The following is a 19,232-nucleotide window of genomic DNA, read 5'->3' as shown; positions in this document are numbered from 1 at the left end:
CTGAATTAAAACTTCATTTCTCAACTACACTTCCTTTAATTTGCCTTATCTCTGTGGTACAAAAATCACTGTAATAGCTTCAAGCTTCCTATCATCCTTCTACCAAGCCCTAAAGAAAATACAGAAGGATCCCTTTTATAATCCCTACATGGTGAAGAAGAAATGTTGCCTTCTCAAAATACTCTTTGTTTCTTTTGTTATCATTTGTCATGAAGGTGTTACGTACTCATCTATTAAATGAGTACTGTGACCAGGGGAATGTCATAGGATAGTTGCCTCAAGAATGCTATCAATCCTATTCAAACCACACTGATTAAAATAGAAAGAGCAGGCTACTGAAAAAAAAAACAAAACAAATGGTGATGTTGACAGAAAAGAAGGAAAAATGCTGGAGAATTGATATGGTTTGGCTGTGTCCCCACCCAAATTTCAACTTGAATTGTATCTCTCAGAATTCTCATGTGTTGTGGAAGGGACCCAGGGGGAGATAATTAAATCAAACCATGGAAGCCAGTCTTTCCTGTATTATTCTCATGATAGTGAATTAATTCTCACAAGATCTGATGGATTTATCAGGGGTTTCTGATTTTGCTTCTTCCTCATTTTTTTTCTTGCCACCACCATGTAAGAAGTACCTTTCACTTCCCGCCATGATTCTGAGGCCTCCCCAGCCATGTGAAACTGTAAGTCTAATTAAACTTTTTTCTTTCCAGTCTCAGATGTGACTTTATCAGCAGTGTAAAAACAGACTAATACCATAAATTGATACAAAGAGTAGGGTGTTGCTGAAAAGATACCCGAAAAATTGAAAGCCACATTGGAACTGGATAATAAGCAGAGGTTGGGACAGTTTGGAGGGCTCAGAAGAAGACAGAAAAATGTGGGAAAGTTGGGAACTTCCTAGAGATATGTTGAATGGCTTTGCCTAAAATGTTGATAGCAATATCGACAATAAGGTCCAGGCTGAGGTGGTTTCAGATGAAGTTGAGTAACTTGTTGGGAACTGGAGTAAAGGTGACTCTTGTTATGTTTTAGCAAAGAGACTGGCAGCATTTTGCCACTGCCCTAGAGATTTGTGGAACTTTGAACTTGAGAAAGATGATTTAGGGTATCTGGTAGAAGAAATTTCTAAGCAGCAAAGAAATCAAGAGGTGGCTTGGGTGCTGTTAAAGGCATTCAGTTTTAAAAAGGAAGCAGAGCATAGAAGTTTGGGAAATTTTCATCCTGACTATGCAGCAGAAAACAAAAACCCATTTTCTGGGGAGAAATTGAAGCTGGCTGCCAAAATCTGCATAAATAGCAAGGAGACTAATATTAATCCCCAAGACCATGGGGAAAATGTCTCCAGGCAATGTCAGAGGACTTCATGGCACCCCCTTCCATCACAGGCCTGGAGACCCAGGAGGAAAAAGTGGCTTTGTGGGCAGGGCCCAGGGTCTTCATGCTGTGTGCAGCCTAGGGACTTCGTGACCTATGTTCCAGTCACTCCAGCCATGGCTGAAAGGGGCCAACGTAGAGCTCAGGCTGTGGCTTCAGAGGGTGGAAACCCTAAGCTTTGGCAGCTTCCATATGGTGTTGAGCCTGCAGCTACACAGAAGTCAAGAAGTGAGGTTTGGAAACCTCCACCTAGATATCAGAAGATGTATGGAAACGTCTGGATGCCTGGGCAAAAGTTCACTGCAGGGGCAGGGCCCTTCTGGACAACCTCTGCTAGGGCAGTGCAGAAGGGAAATGTGGGTTCGGAGACCCCACACAGAGTCCCTACTGGGGCACCACGTAGTGGAGCTGTGAGAACAGGGCCACCATCCTGCAGACCCCAGAATGGTAGAACCACCTACAACTTGCACCATGCTCCTGGAAAAGCTGCAGCCACTCAATGCCAGCCCATGAAAGCAGCCAGGAGAGAGGGTATAACCTGCAAAGCCACAGGGGCAGAGCTGCCCAAGACCATGGGAACCCAACTCTTACATCAGTGTGACCTGGATGTTAGACCTGGAGTCAAAGGAAATCATCTCGGAGATTTTAAATTTGACTGCCCCTCTGGATTTTGGACTTGCATGGGCCCTGTAAACTCTTCATTTTGGACAATTTATCCCATATGGGATGGCTGTATTTAACCAACAACTGCACTCCCATTGTATCTAGGAAGTAACTAGCTTGCTTTCAATTTTACAGACTCATAGGCAGAAGGGACTTGCTTTGTCTCAGATGAGACTTTGGACTGTGGACATTTGGGTTAATGCTGAAATGAGTTAAGACTCTTGGGGACTGTTGGGAAGGTATGATTAGTTTTAAAATGTGAGGACATGAGATTTGGAGGGGCCATGGTGGAATGATATGGTTTCTCTGTGTCCCCACCCAAATATCAACTTGAATTGTATCGCTCAGAATTTCCACGTGTTGTGGGAAGGACCCAGGAGGAGGTAATTGAATCATGGGGGCCAGTCTTTCCCATGCTATTCTCATGAGAGTGAGCTAAGTCTCACCATATCTGATGTGTTTATCAGGGGTTTCCACTTTTGCTTCTTCATCTTTCTCTTGCTACCACCATGTAAGAAGTGCCTTTCACCTTCCACCATGATTCTGAGGCCTCCCCAAACATATGGAACTGTAAGTCCAATTAAACCTCTTTTTCTTCCCAGTCTTGAGTATGTCTTTATCAGCAGCATGAAAGCAGACTAATACAAGAGGCAACCCAAAACTATCAGCTCAACTTCCCTTCAAAGTTGCTTTCTATTAGTTTTCTGAGAACAAATGCAAACATTTTAACTGTTTGTCAGAGAGAGGGAGAGAGAGTTCATGCTTATTTTTTCTTCTGAAGGGATAATGTGTAGCAGAGATGCTATATGAAGTAAAATCCATTCTGCTTTGTCTACTCTGGAATTTGGGCTTTCTTAAATGTTCCCTCTTTCTTTACTATTGAGGATATGTGACCTCCAGAATGCAGCCAGAAAAGGAAATCAGAGTTGAGGGCTACTGGCAGGATGACATATTGATCTGCTTTCCTCACCCTAGTCAGGAATCCATAAGTCTTTTTCTGTAACTCGGACTAATGGTTTCTGTACAGCCAGAGACAACCTCTCAAAATAGCCCCATCCAATGGCCTTTTTATCCATTTGGTGGTCTGGGTAGATGTTGGGTAGACAGTAAAATCAAAGATCAGCTGGAGTCAGGAAGGAAAACTGCTTTCTCACCATGGTGAGTGTCATCGACAGGTCTGAGAACGTACAAGGAGATTCAAGGGAGAGGAAATAACATTTAGAATCAATAGCTTGTAGGAAAATAACTTACCTTATTAATTCTTTTCTTTGAGTCTCCTTTTCTTTGAGGGGCATTCTAAGGGCTATGAACCAAGATTTTTTCTGGCTTTAACATACAATAATAAAGCAAAAGGGAGGGTGGATATGTTTTATGGGTGACCAGGAAATTAACAAGCATCCACTGATCATTTACTATATTCCAGAACCTGTGAGGGGCAGGCCCAAGGAATACAATGCCCCAGTTACATCCCTTATTACAAATACAAATGCCACCATTGCAATCTTCTAATTTCAGTCTTCTAATTACCCTGTCTATAAAAGGTTGTTATTTAAATCTGGCACCTTAGAAAATGTTACGTATGAAAATTCTTTAGGCGTTTAACCTAAATATGGAGCACCCTACTGCAAATGAGTCATATAAGGAAGAACCATGCTTTGGCTCTCAAGTGATGCTAGGAGAACAGTATAATGGTAATGGTATGTAAAATAAATGGTTGGTATTCCTTCACACTAATATACAACCACACTGTGCTTTCCTGCCACAGTTGACCCCAACAGGTCAGCTCGCACGAACAATTCAATCTATATGACAGGACTGGCTCATACAAGCTTAGTTTACTTTCCCACCTTTTTGCAGTGCTGGTTTCTAAGAAGTCTCCATTGACATATGGCCCTCAGTAATATGGTCTCTACAGTGACAATGCAGTTATCCCTCTAAATATCAAATGTAAGTAAACATTTCATTTGCTCAGAATAGTTACTGGATTTATTTACATATGGAAAAATTCTAGAACTCTTATAATCTTGCTGAATCTTATTTTCTACTAATTCTTGATACAACTCCCACTAGTGTTCTCTAAGGATGTCCTACAATATTCTGAAGCTGTGTCTTGAGCAAAACTCTTCTCCCTCTGAAACTACCACTTTCTGACCTAATTCCAACTAATTCTTCAAAGTTAAAATCAATTTCTCCTATCTCCTAGAAACATACTTGTAACAATAACTCTCTCCCTATAGATTACATAATATAGAATAGAATGATTTAACATTCAAACTCTGCAGTCACACTGACTATGGTCCTGGTCTGTCCTACCCAACTTACAAACTCTGGGCAAGTTATTTAATATTCCCAAGCTTCACCTTTTTCATCTATAAATAAAAATAATAATAAGCTAATCCCCAAAAAGCTGCTTTGAGGGTTTAAAGAAATATATGTAGGGTCAAGTCCTTAGTAAATGTTCAAATATATTAGCTAATGTTAATAGTCAACTTTGTATCTTCTACTGCTTCAAAGATAGAACCAGAAGAGTAAATATGTGCTGAATTGTACAGACACTAGTAAAAGATCATGTATAATATTTAGAATAGCTGTATAAATATTTAGAATAGAATGCAAAGCAAGAATTAAGAAGCAACTAAGACATTGCACTCAGACAACATATCTTAAAGAGGATGTATCCTTACAGACACCTCCACATATTCAACTTCACGATGAAATGTAGTCTTCTTTTGACCCCCTTGACTCGGTTCCCTCTGCACCTCTAGAGTTGTTTCTTTGAATACTTATGAAATCTCAAGGTTTGCTTCCTCTATATAAAGTTGCTAACATTCTTTGAATGAAGCTCATTCTCTTTGGTATGTTTTCTAATGATTTAATGGTTCTTATCGGTTTTAAGTAACTCGTATAACTTTGTTACTCAAGTACGATATATTTTAATTATTTTATTTTTATTATTGCTTGTTAAAATAATGAAGACATAGTCAGTGTAAATTACACAGCTTTTATTTTCTAAATGCTGAAGGTAAAACAACTAGGAACAAAAAATTTTCTTAGAATCACACTGGTGCCACTCAGAATCTACACTGGCTACATGCCCCATGCTCACTAGTGTTAGAGGATGAACAGCTTTAATCAGCCTTTGTCAACTTTTCCTAACACTTAGCAGTCCTTAAATTCAGGCCTATCCTGTTCAGTCAATCACCAGTCTTCAAAATGATATGAAAGGCTAGAGCCAAGAAAAAAGAGGAGAGGGAGAAAGAGAGGGCAAGATCCAACCAACTTTTATTTCCACATTTACTATGCTCTTGAAGCTTATTTTGTTTGGACTTCAGTTGCACCAATTTTTAATTTTAATTGTTTTGTCAAAGACATCAATTTTTTTTTTCATGATCTAGCTGATAAATCTTCACAGTGTGCTGGATTTTGCGAAGCTATAAATGGCTAATTTATTTTTCTGCCAAGACTGAAGGGAAATATTTGACTATGCATTTGGCATAAACTTTTAGCACCTATTCAACTACAGCATTTATTCTCTTAAGTGATGTTGACTTCATGAGAAAGTTCATCAATTGTATAAGTTAGATAGTATTTGGCAGATGATTTTGTCTTCCTATAATATAGTATGAGCAGAGGTACACCTCCATAGCCCTCCCTCAGAAACGTTTAGAAACCCAGTATTGATGAGAATAGGGCATGTCCAGACTCTAGAGAGGAGACTTGACCTTGGGCTTTGAAGAAGCTCTTTGCCTAAGGGCATTACCCAGAGAGGGATCTGATAATTACCATGAATCACCAATATTCTCAGCAGCTAGTGGAATGGATACCTTAGTTCCGAGGAAGGACAAGAAACCACTTCAGTTGTCAAACTTGACATTATGGAAAATAAAAGATGTGGTTAATATAATTTTCTACATAGAAATCTTTATCTCAGAGTCTGTTTGCCTGGGAGCCAGGTACAAAATGACTTAAGTCTCAATACCTGTAATGCATAGTGTTTTAGCCTCTTAGTCCTCCAAATGTTGCACTGGTAAGTGTTAAATGACTGGTTTTTCAAAAAGAAAAAAAAATCCTATTCTGTAACATTTCCCAATTTTCATGGCATAAATGCTGTCATCATGGCTGATTTCAAGCTATCAACATGATGTCACTGAAAGGTGATCTGGGAAAGATGCACATGTGGATTCTGGGGAGTCACTGTGAACTGGATCCAGCACACCACTGGCTCCTCTTTGGGGAGAATAAAGGCATTTTTATAAAACATATTCACCAACTAAACTATAATAAAATGTTGTCTACCTAGAACCTAATTATTGAGATTGTTCTACTATTCCCTTTGCCCACATTTCCAAATGGTTTAGATTTGCAACCTGATATTTCTCAGGCTTCCCCAGGATGAAAAATGAAATCACACTGGCAAAAATAATACAGGACAAGATGGTTTCATAGGTAAATTCTACCAAATTTTTAAAGAATAATTAATACCTATCCTTTAAAAAAAATTCCAAAAGTTGAAGAGGAATGACCACTTCCAAAGCCAGACAAAGTATGAAATACAACTACATGCTAATATCTCTGATAAATACAGATGCAAACATTCTCAACAGAATGCTAGAAAAATGAATAAGCCACACATCAAATGGATTATACACCATGATCAAGTGAGATTTATCCCTAGACTACAAGTATAATTTCAACAGATACAAATCAATTAATGTACATACCACATTAACAGAATGAAGTATAAAAATCACACTATTATCTCAACAGATGCAGTAACAGGGTTGGACAGAATTCAACACCCTTTTATGATAAAAATTCTCAATACACTATAAATAGAAATAAATTCTTTTATATAGTATTCAGACAAAAAGAAGCATGAAAGTATGTCATTTTCAGCAACATGGATGAAACTACAGGTCATTATGTTAAGTGAAATAAACCAGGCACAGAAAGACAAATATCACATTTTCTCACTCATACGGGGTAGTTTTAAAAAATGCTGATCTCATGGAAGTAGAGAGTAGAACAATATTTACCAAAGGCTGGGAAGGGTATGTGTGGTGGAGGCAGGGGGGTGGAGAGATAAGTGGAGGTAGGTTTATGTGTACAAATATGTGATTAGATAGAAGGAATAAGTTCTAATATTTGATAGCGCAGTACGGTGACTACAGGTAACAATGTATTTTATATTTCAAAATAGCTGGAAGAGAATATTTGAATTGTTCCCAACACAATAAAATGATAAATGCTCAGGTGACAGATATCCTAAATACCCTGACTTGATTATTACACAGTCTATGTGTGTATCAAAATTTCACAATTATGCCAAAAACATGTACAATGATGTATCAATTACAAATTTGATAATAAAAATCTTATGCAATAAAAAGCAATTAGGAACAGAAATGTAAAAACCATATATGGCAAGCCTATAGCATACATCATACTCAGTTGTGAATAATTACAAACTTTTCTTCTACAAGGCAAGAATGCTCACTCTAGTCCTGGCCAGAACAATTAGCCAAGAAAAAAAAAAAAGCCATCTAACTTAGAAAGGAAAGAGTAAAATTGTCCCTGATGGCAGATAACATTAACTTATATATAGAAAACACTCTAACAAAAAGTTGTTAGAACTAATAAACACATTCACTAAAGTTGCAGGATACAAAATCAACATACAAAAATTAGTTGTATTTCTATACCATAACAATGTATCTTTAAGACTGAAAAATATTCCATTGTATCTAAAAGAAAGTAGCCAAAAAATTTTCTAAAAGCATCAAAGAAATAAAATACCTAGGAATAAACTTAACTAAAGCGGTAAAATATTAGTTAATCTTACAAATCTTTGTACACTGAACAGTACAAATATTGATGAAAAAACTGAAAACACAAACAAATGGGAAGACATCCCATGTTCATAGATTTAAAGACTTACTTTTGTGAAAATGTCCATACTAAACAAAGTGATCTACAGATTCAATGCAATCCCTATGAATATTCCAATGGTATTTTTTCTAAAAATAAACAATTTTTTAGCCACATTGATCTTTAGAAAAAGGAACAAAGCTAGAGGCATAACCCTTGCTGATTTCAAAATAAATTACAAAGCTACAGTAACTTATAAATTATGAAACAGGTATAAATAAAAACATATAAATCAATGGAACAGAACGGAAAGCTCAGAAATAAATCCACCCATATATGGTCAATTGATCTTAGGCAAGGGTGCCAAGAGTACACAGTAGAGAAAAGATCATCTCTAAAGCAAATAGTACTGAGAAAACTGGACATGCAAATGAAAAAAATAAAATTGGACCCTTATCTTACACTACACACACACACAAAATATCCACTAAAATAAATTAATGTAATTCAATGCAAGATCTAAAACTGTAAAACTACATAAAGAACATATGGAAAAAATGTCAAGATAATGATCTGGGCAATAATTTCATGTATATGATACCAAAAGTACAGGCAACAAAAGCAAAAATAAGTAAATGAGACTACAACAAGCTAAAAAGCTTCTGCAGACAAAGGAAGTAACCAATACAATGAAAAGGTCACCTATAATTGAGAAAAAATATTTATAAACCACATGTACAATAATGAGTTAATTTCCAAAATATGTAAGAAACTCTTACAACTCAATAACAAAAACACTAATAATCTAATTTTAAAATAGGCTAAAGCCTTCAATAGAGATTTCTACAAAGAAGGCATATAAATGGCCAAAAGGTAAATGAAAGATGTTCAATGTCACTAATCATCAGAAAAATGCAAATTAAAACCACAATGAGATATCATCTCACACTTGTTAAGATGGCTATTACCAAAAAACAAAAGATGAGAATTACTGGTGAAAATGTGAAGCAATTGCAACTATTGTACCCTGTTGGTGAGAATGCAAAATAGTGTGACACGATGAAGAACAGTATGAAACCTTCTCAAAAAGATAGAAATAGAACTGCCATATGATCTAGCAGTCCCACTTCTCCGTATTTATTCAAAATAATTAAAATCAGAATATGGAAGAAATATTAGCACTCTCATATTCATTACAGGGCTATTTACAATAGCCAAGAGGTAGAAACAACCTAAATGTCCACCAGTGGATGGATGGATAAATAAATGTGGTATATTGATATGATGAGATTATTTAGCTTCAAAAAAAGGAAATTCTACATTATACAATAACAAGCATGAATCCTGAGTGCACTATCCTAAATGAAATAAGGCAGTCACAAAAGAACAAGAACTGCATGTTTCTACTTAAATGACATATCTAATGTAGTCAAACTCATAGAATGTAGAATGGTGGTTGCCAAGGACAGAAGGTAGGGGAAAATGAGGAGCTGCTAATGAGTGAGCATAAAATTTTAGTTATGGAAGATAAATTCTAGAGATCTGCTGAACAGCATTTTAGGTAGAAGCACAACATTGTGCTTACACTTAAAGAATTGTATTATACACTTAAAACTGTGTTGAGTGCAGATCTCATCTTGTGTTATTATCACAATGAAATAAAATCTAAAAAAGAAAAAGGAAAAAAGAACTAACTGGGTCTTGCAAGATGTTGCCACAATTCTATTGACACTATAACTGGCCCTGAAACTTACACCAGGAGATGAAAACTGCAACTTTGCTAAATTTGACTAAAGTATAATAGCATGGGAATCCTGGAAATAGGAGTTACCAAATAAGTTAAAATTTTTCTTCCTCCTCAGTTTTAACGTTTGTGGGAAGGCTACAGAAGCAGCAGTTGTCTTGCCTTCAGTATGCTTCAGAGTTTTTGTTACTTATTTATTAGTTTCTTTATTGTTTATTCAAATACACATCTTTTTTTTTTAAATCTTTTGGAGATCAGACTCAAGTTCAATAGAGCTTAGACTAATATAAAAACACAAAATAATAACCAAATTTTAGTATTATACATTTATCTAATGTTTTCACACATATTATTATCAATCCATGCAAGAGTCCTGTCAGATAAGCAAAGTGGGTGTTAATGTTAATTCCATTTTGTAGAAAAGTCAGCTAAGATAGCAACTTAAATAAAGTTAGAATTTTAGAGAGATTTAGGACTCTAATCCTCAACCTCTGGTTCGGAGTATGTGTAGAACTGCCACTATACTGCTCTGAATTTATTAAGACAATAGAAAAAACACAGAATTTTTAGACAGATTTGGCAGTAGTAATGGCTTTCTAGTTAAATATTAATGAAAAAGGTAATTAAGTTTATTGGAACAAGCATTCCTTAGCAAGGATTTTGAAAAATATAAATCAGCATACAAACACAAATGTAATTATTACAGAATAGTGATTTTTCAGAAAAATACAATTGTTGATGGTGACTGAAAATGATATAATACATTATTATCAAAATAGTGATGTTTGGAAGTATTTAATGCCTATTCCCAAACACTTACCTTCTTCATAAGGCAGAGTTAGTAATTTTGAAAAACCACAGACAAAAAAAAATCCTCTCTACACTTTAAATAATTGAAAATAATGTGTATCTGTAAGGGGTTTTTGTTGCAAACAAGAAACAACACTCCAGATAATTAAAGCAGAAAATAAATTTATAATTGGATCATAGACACACCAGAAAAGCCAAAGAATCTGCTTAAAACATATAAGGATAAGCACATAAATAACATTGAGAATTTAACTAGAGAAGTCATATGTCTTTTGAAATGTGAGAGAGAATGAAGTGGTCTATAGGCACTGCATTGGTTCCTAGGGCTGTTATAACAAAGAACCACAAACTGGGTGGCTTAGAACAACAGAAATTTATTGTCTCATAGTACTAGAGGCTAGAAGTCCCAAATCAAGTTGTCAGCAGGGCCACATTCCCTCTAAAATATGTAGAGGAAGCCTTCCTTATATTTTCCTATTTTCTATGTGATCTGCTAGTAATCTTTGGCTTTCCTTGGTCTATAAATGCACCACTCCAATCCTCTGTTTTCATATGGCATTCACCCTGTGTGTCTTCACGTCACCTTCCTTCTGTATGTGTCCATCCCTGTGTCTAAATTTCTCCTTGTGTAAGGACACCAGGCATGTTGGATTAGGGCCCACCTTAATGACCTAATTTTAATTTGATTACCTCTGTAAAGATTCTGTTTCCAATTGTCACATTCTGAGTTAGGGAGTTAGGACTTCAACATATTTGTTTTGAGGGGACACAGACCAACACATAATAATCATTAAAACAAAAACAAAACAAAAGCAAATTGTGGGCCAGGCACAGTGGCTCACACCTGTAATCACAGCACTTTGGGAGGCCAAGCCAGGAGGACTACTTGAGCCCAGGAGTTTGAGAACAGAAAGACTAGGCAACATAGTGCAAGCCCATCTCCACCAAAAAATTAAAAAATCAGCTAGGCATGGTGGCTCACACCTGTAGGCCCAGCTACTCAGAAGGCTGAGGTGGCAGGATAGCTTGAGCCCCGGAGTTTGAGTCTACAGTGAGACATAACTGTACCACTGCACTCCAGCTTGGACAACAGAGTGAGACCCTGTCTCAAAATGAAAACAAACAAACAAATTATGGTAAGATCTTGTAACAAAGAATCACAAAACAAAATTTAAAAATCAATACAATTTGAAAAGTTTCTAAAAACTACAAAGTACTTTGAAATAAAATGAACAATTCCTTTTCTGCATCTATTGAGTTAATCATGTGGTTTTTGTCATTGGTTCTGTTTATGTGATATATTACATTTATTGATTTGTGTATGTTGAACCAGCCTTGCATCCTAGGTATAAAGCCAACTTGATCATGGTGGATACGCTTTTTGATGGGCTGCTGGATTCGATTTGCAAGTATTATATTGAGGATTTTCTCATTGTTGTTCATCATGAATATTGACCTGAAGTTGTCTTTTTTTTGTTGTGTCTCTGCCAGGTTTCGGTATCAGGATGATGCTGGCCTCATAAAATGAGTTAGGGAGGATTCCCTCCTTTTCTATTGTTTGGAATAGTTTCAGAAGGAATGGTACCAGCTCCTCTTTGTACCTCTGGTAGAAGCTGGATGTGAATCCGTCTGGTCCTGTACTTTTTTAGATTGCTAGGCTATTAATTACTGACTCAATTTCAGATCTTGTTATTGTTTTTTTCAGGGATTCGACTTCTTCCTGGCTTAGATTTGGGGAGCGTATGTGTCCAGGAATTTATCCATTTCTTCTAGATTTTCTAGTTTATTTGCATAGAGGTGTTTATAGTATTCTCTGATGGCAGTTTGCATTTCTGTGGGATCAGTGGTGATATCCCCTATATCATTTTTTTTTTTTTTTTGATGGTCTCGATCTCCTGACCTCGTGATCCGCCAGTCTCGGCCTCCCAAAGTGCCGGGATTACAGGCTTGAGCCACCGCGCCCGGCCCAAACTTTTATTTATTTATTTATTTATTTTTAATTAATTTATTATTATTATTATACTTTAAGTTCTAGGGTACATGTGCATAACGTGCAGGTTTGTTACATATGTATACTTGTGCCATGTTGGTGTGCTGCACCCATCAACTCGTCAGCACCCATCAACTCATCATTTACAACAGGTATAACTCCCAATGCAATCCCTCTCCCCTTCCCCCTCCCCATGATAGGCCCCGGTGTGTGATGTTCCCCTTCCCGAGTCCAAGTGATCTCATTGTTCAGTTCCCACCTATGAGTGAGAACATACGTTTTTTATTGCATCGATTTGATTCTTTTCTCTTTCCTTCTGTATTAGTCTGGCTAGTGGTCTGTTTTGTTGATTTTTTTTTAAGAAACCAGCTCCTGGATTCATTGATGTTTTGAAAGATTTTTCGTGTCTCTATCTCCTTCAGTTCTGCTCTGATCTTAGTTATTTTATGTCATCTGCTAGCTTTTGAATTTATTTGCTGTTGCTTCTGTAGTTCTTTTACTTTTGATGTTAGGGTGTCAATTTTAGATCTTTCCTTCTTTCTCTTGTGGGCATTTAGTGCTGTAAATTTCCCTCTAAACACTGCTTTAAATGTGTCCCAGAGATTCTGGCACGTTGTGTCTTAATTCTCATTGGTTTCAAAGAACATCTTTATTTCTGCCTTCATTTCTCTATTTACCCAGTAGTCATTCAGGAGTAGGTTGTTCAGTTTCCATGTAGTTAGGTAGTTTTCAGTGAGATTCTTAATCCTGAGTTCTAATTTGATTGCACTGTGGTCTGAGAGACTGTTTGTTATGATTTCTGTTCTTTTGCATGTGCTGAGGAGTGTTTTACTTCCAACCATGTGGCCAATTTTAGAATAAGTGTGATAAGGTGCTGAGAAGAATGTATATGGTATTGATTTGGGTTGGAGAGTTCTGTAGATATCTATTAGGTCCGCTTAGTCCAGAGGTGAGTTCAAGTCCTGAATATCTTCGTTAATTTTCTGTCTCGTTGATCTGTCTAATATAGACAGTGAGTGTTAGAGTCTCCTAATATTATTGTGTGGGAGTCTGACACCCCTTCATGCTAAAAACTCTCAATAAACTAGGTATCGATGGAACATATCTCAAAATAATAAGCGATATTTATGACAAACCCACAGCCGATATCATACTGAAGGGGCAAAAACTGGAAGCTTTCCCTTTGAAATCCGGCACAAGACAAGGATGCCCTATCTCACCACACATATTGAACATAGTATTGAAAGTTCTGGCCAGGACAATCAGGCAAGAGAAAGCAATAAAGAGTATTCAAACAGAAGTCAAATTGTCTCTGTTTGTAGATGACATGATTGTATATTTAGAAAACTCCACCATCTCAGCCCAAAATCTCCTTAAGCTAATAGGCAACTTCAGCAAAGTCTCAGGATACAAATTAAATGTGCAAAAATCACAAACATTCCTATACATCAATAACAGACAGAGAGCCAAATCATGAGTGAACTCCCATTCCAATTGCTACTAAGACAGTAAAATACCTAGGAATACAACTTACAAGGCATGTGAAGGACCTCTTCAAGGAGAACTACAAATCACTGCTGAAGGAAATAAGAAGGATACAAACAAATGGAAAAACATTCCATGCTCATGGATAGGAAGAATCAATATAATGAAAGTGGCCATACTGCCCAAAGTAATTTATAGATTCAATGCTATCCCCATCAAACTACCACTGACTTTCTTCACAGAATTGGAAAAAAACTCCTTTAAACTTCATATGGAACCAACAAAGAGCCTGCATAGCCAAGACAATCCTGGCCAAGAAGAACAAAGCTGGAGGCATCACGCTACCTGACTTCAAACTATACAGCAAGGCTACAGTAACCAAAACACCATGATACTGGTAGTAAAACAGATGCATAGACCAATGGAACAGAACGGAGGCCTCAGAAATAACACCACACATCGACAACCATCTGATCTTTGACAAACCTAACACACACGAGCAATGGGGAAAAGATCCCCTATTTAATAAATGGTGTTGGGAAAACAGGCTAGCAATATGCAGAAAACTGAAACTGGACCCCTTCCTTACACCTTATACAAAAATTAACTCAAGATGGATCAAAGACTTAAACGTAAGATCTTGGACCATAAAAAACCTAGAAGGAAACCTGGGCAATACCATTAGGACATAGGCATTGGTTAAAGACTTCATGTCTAAAACACCAAAAGCAATGGCAACAAACGTCAAAATTGACAAATGGGATCTAATTAAACTAGAGGGCTTCTGCACAATAAAAGAAACTATCATCAGAGTGCACAGGGAACCTTCAGAATGGGAGAAAATTTTTGCAATCTATCCATCTGACAAAAGGTTAATATCCAGAATCGACAAAGAAACAAATTTACAAGAAAAATCAAACAACCCCATCAAAAAATGGGCAAAGGATATGAACAGACACTCTTGAAAAGACGACATTTATGCAGCCAACAGAAAAAATGAAAAAATATTAATCATCACTGGTCATTAGAGAAATGCAAATCAAAACTACAATGGGATACCATCTCATGCCAGTTACAATGGTGATCATTAAAACGTCAGGAAACAACAGATGCTGGAGAGGTTGTAGAAAGATAGGAATGCTTTTACATTGTTGGTGGGGCTGTAAATTAGTTCAACCACTGTGGAAGACACTGTGGCGATTCCTCAGGGATCTAGAACTAGAAACACCATTTGACCCAGCCATCCCATTACTGGGCATACACCCAAAGGATTATAAATCATGCTGCCATAAAGACACATGCACACGTATATTTATTTTGGTACTATTCACAATAGCAAACACTTGGAACAAACCCAAATATCCATCAGTGACAGACTGGATTAAGAAAATGTGGCACATACACACTGTGGAATACTATGCAGCCATAAAAAAGGATGAGTTCTTGTCCTTTGCAGAGACATGGATGAAGCTGGAAACCATCATTCTCAGCAAACTACCACAAGATCAGAAAACCAAACACTGCATGTTCTCACTCATAAAAGGGAGTTGAACAATGAGAACATTTGGACACAGGGAGGGGAACATCACACACCTGGGCCTGTTGGGGGTTGGGGGGATAGGGCAATCATAACATTAGGAGAAAAACCTAATGTAGGTGATGGGTTGGTGGGTGCAGCAAACCAACATGGCACATGTATACCTATGTAACAAAACTGCACATTCTGCACATGTAACCCAGAACTTAAAATATAATTACATAAATAAATAAGAAATAAAGTGAACAAAAGATATACAAAAAGTTTAAACACTGAAAACTCCAAAACATTGCTAAACAAGACCTAAAGAAGATTTTTAAAGTCCTAAATAGATATGCCATTTTCATTGATTTGAAGACCCCAGTATTGCAAAGATTATTCTTCTAAAATTGGGGTATTAATTCAACAAAATTTCCAGCACATATTTCTATGACTTGAGTAATTGATGCTAAAATTTACATGAAAATGCAAAGAAACTTAAAAGTTATCTTTAAAACCTAAAAAATATTTTTAGACAAAGGATAACAAATTTGGAGGAATATCCTTATGCTACAATTTAATATAAAGCTGCATTAATTCATATAATGTGGTATTGTAGAGTCTGGATATTAGTCCTTTGTTGGATGCATAGTTTCTGGATATTATTCCTTTGTTGGATGCATAGTTTGCAAATATATTCTTCAAGTCTGTACGTTGTCTGTTTACTCTGCTGATTGTTTATTTTGCTGTGCAGAAGCATTTTTAGTATAATTAAGTCCCATTTGTGTATTTTTGTTTTTATCTTATTTGCCTTTTGAGGTCTTAGTCATAAATCTTTGCCTATGCCCAAGTTCCGAAGAGATTTTCCTAGGTTTTCTTCTATGATTTTTATTGTTTCAGTTATTACATTTAAGTCTTTAATCCATCTTGAGTTAATTTTTGTATGTGGTGAGAGATAGGGGTCTAGTTTTATTCTTTTGCATGTGGCTATCCAACTTTTTCAGCACCGCTTATTGAATATGGTGTTCTTTCTCCAGTGTATACTTTTGTCAGCTTTGTCACAGACCAATTGGTTGTGGGTGTGTGACTTTATTTCAGGGTTCTCTATTCTGTTTCATTTATCTATGTCTCTATTTGTATATTGGTACAATGCTCTTTTGATTACTATACCCTTGTAGTATCATTTGAATTCAGGTAATGTGATGCCTCCAACTTTGTTACAGTTTTGCTTAAAATTGCTTTATTTAGGCTCCATTTTGGTTTCATATAAATTTTAGGATGAAATCCAGAATCTTTAAGGAAGTCAAACAACTCAACAAGAAAAAGGCAAGTACCCTCATTAAAAAGTGAGTAAAGGGCAAGAACCAACATTCCTCAAAAAAGACATACAAATGGCCATAAAACATGAAAAAAATGCTCAACATCACAAATCATCAGAGAAATGCAAATTAAAATAACAGTGAGATGCCATCTCACACCAGTTAGAATGGTTATTATCAAAACGTCAAAAAACAACAGATGGTAGAAATGCTAAAAAAGGGAAACACTTACACACTGTTGGTAGGAATGGAAATTAGTACAACCTCTATGGAAAACAGTGTTGAAAATACCCAAGCAACTAAAAATAAAACTACCATTTGACCCAGCAACCCCACTATGGGGTATTTACCCAAAGGAAAATAAATTGTTACATGCAAAAGATACTTAAACGTGCTATATAGATACACCATGGAATACTACACAGCCATAAAAAAGAAAAAATATTATGTCTTTTGCAGCAACATGAATGGAGCTGGAGGCCATTATCCTAAGGGAAGTAACTCAGAAACAGAAAACCACGTATCTCATATTCACATTGGGTACACATGGACATACATACAAGGGATAATAACAGACATTGAAGACTACAAAAGAGGGGAGGACAAAAAAGGGGTAGGGTTGAAAAATCACCTGTTGGGTACAACATTCACTGTTTGGATGATGGGAACACTGGAAGCCCAAAGTCCACCACTATGCAATATATCATCTAACAAATCTGCACCTGTACTCCCTGAATTTATAAAAATACAAATAAAAAAGAGAGTGAGGACCGATGAATAGATCATTAAAACAGAAAAACCATTCAGAAATAGTCCCACACACACATATATATTTTTATTTTCCAAGAGCTTTACTGAATTATGGTTGACATATGATAAATTTCATGTATTTCATATATAAGATTTCATAATTTTTAACATGTATATATATATATATATATATATATATCTGAAATCATCACTATAATTAAAATAACTAATATTCATCACCTCTAAGAATTTTCTTATGTCCCTTTGTATTTTCTCCCTCTTGCCATTTCATGTCATCCCTTGCCCTGATCCCCATGAAGGAACTGATCTGATTTTCTGTCACTCTAGATTGGTTTGTACTTTGTAGAATTTTAAATAATGGAACATAAACTTGGAGAAAGTATTCTAGAATGTCTACTTAGCATATTAAGATTTACCAATGTTACTTAATGTATCAATAGTTCTTTCCTTTTCATTTCAAAGTAATGTTCTATTTTATGAATATGCCAAAGTTTGCCCATTATCTGTTGATGAACATTTGAATTGTGTCTAGCTTGAGGCTTGCACAAATAAAGGTATTATGAACATTCATGTGCAACCTTTTGTATGTACATACATTTTAATTACCTTTGGGTAAGTGCTGATAGAAGAATGGCTAGATCACCTGGCAGCTGTAGGTTAAATTATTTTAAAAATTGCCAAACTGTTTTGCTGATGGATTTACTATATTACATTCCTATCAAACTGTGAAGTTCCAGTTGCTACCTATCTTTACGAATAATTGTAATTACCAGACTTGAATTTTAGATGGTATAATAGGTATGTTCTGGGGTCTCTCTCTCTTTCTCCCCCTCTCCCTCTCCCTCCCCCTCTCTGTCTTTCTTTTTGGAGTCTCATTCTGTTGCCCAGGCTAGAGTACAGTGGTGCCACCTCAGCTCACTGCAATCTCTGCCTCCCGGGTTCAAGTGATTCTCCTGCCTCATACTCCTGAGTAGCTGGGACTACAGGCATGTGCCACCACACCCAGTTAAGTTTTGTATTTTTAGTAGAGAAAGGGTTTCGCCATGTTGGCTAGGCTGGTCTCGAACTCCTGACCTCAGGTGATTTGCCTACCTCATCCTCCCAAAATGTTGGGGTTACATGCAGGCGTGAGCCACCGCGTCCAGCCTAATTTGTATTTTTCTAATATCTAATAATCCTGAGCATCTTTTCATTTTGTTTCTTGCCATTCATCTATATCTGTGGTGAAATGCCTGTTCAAATATTTTTCCCATTTCTTTGTTGAGTTGTTTTATTTGTTGTTTAAAGCTTTGGAATATTTTTAAATACTCTGGGCACAATTCTTTTATCAGATACATTTGAAAACATTTTATCCCAATCTGTGATTTGATTTTTTATTCTCTTCAGCAATGATTTTCAAAGAGCAGAAACTCCTAATTATCATTAAGTTCAATTTTTCAAATTTGTCATTTAGCATTCATTGCTTTGATGTCTCAGCTAAGAAATCTTCCCTAAACCGAAGTCACAAAAATTTGCTCCTATGGTTTTTTTCTATAAGTTTCAGAGCTTTAGGTTTTAAATTTAGGCCTATAATCTATTTCAAGGTTTGTTTTTTATTTTTATGAGTTTGTATATGAGTTTGAAATGAAGTTGATTATATTTTTCGTATGGATATCCAATTTTTCTAGAACATTTTTAGTGGAAAACTCA

The sequence above is a fragment of the Macaca nemestrina genome, chromosome 6 (assembly GCF_043159975.1).
Source record: "Macaca nemestrina isolate mMacNem1 chromosome 6, mMacNem.hap1, whole genome shotgun sequence".
Lineage (NCBI taxonomy): Eukaryota > Metazoa > Chordata > Mammalia > Primates > Cercopithecidae > Macaca > Macaca nemestrina.
The sequence above is the reverse complement of the archived record's forward strand: the minus strand, read 5'-3'. Positions refer to the sequence as shown.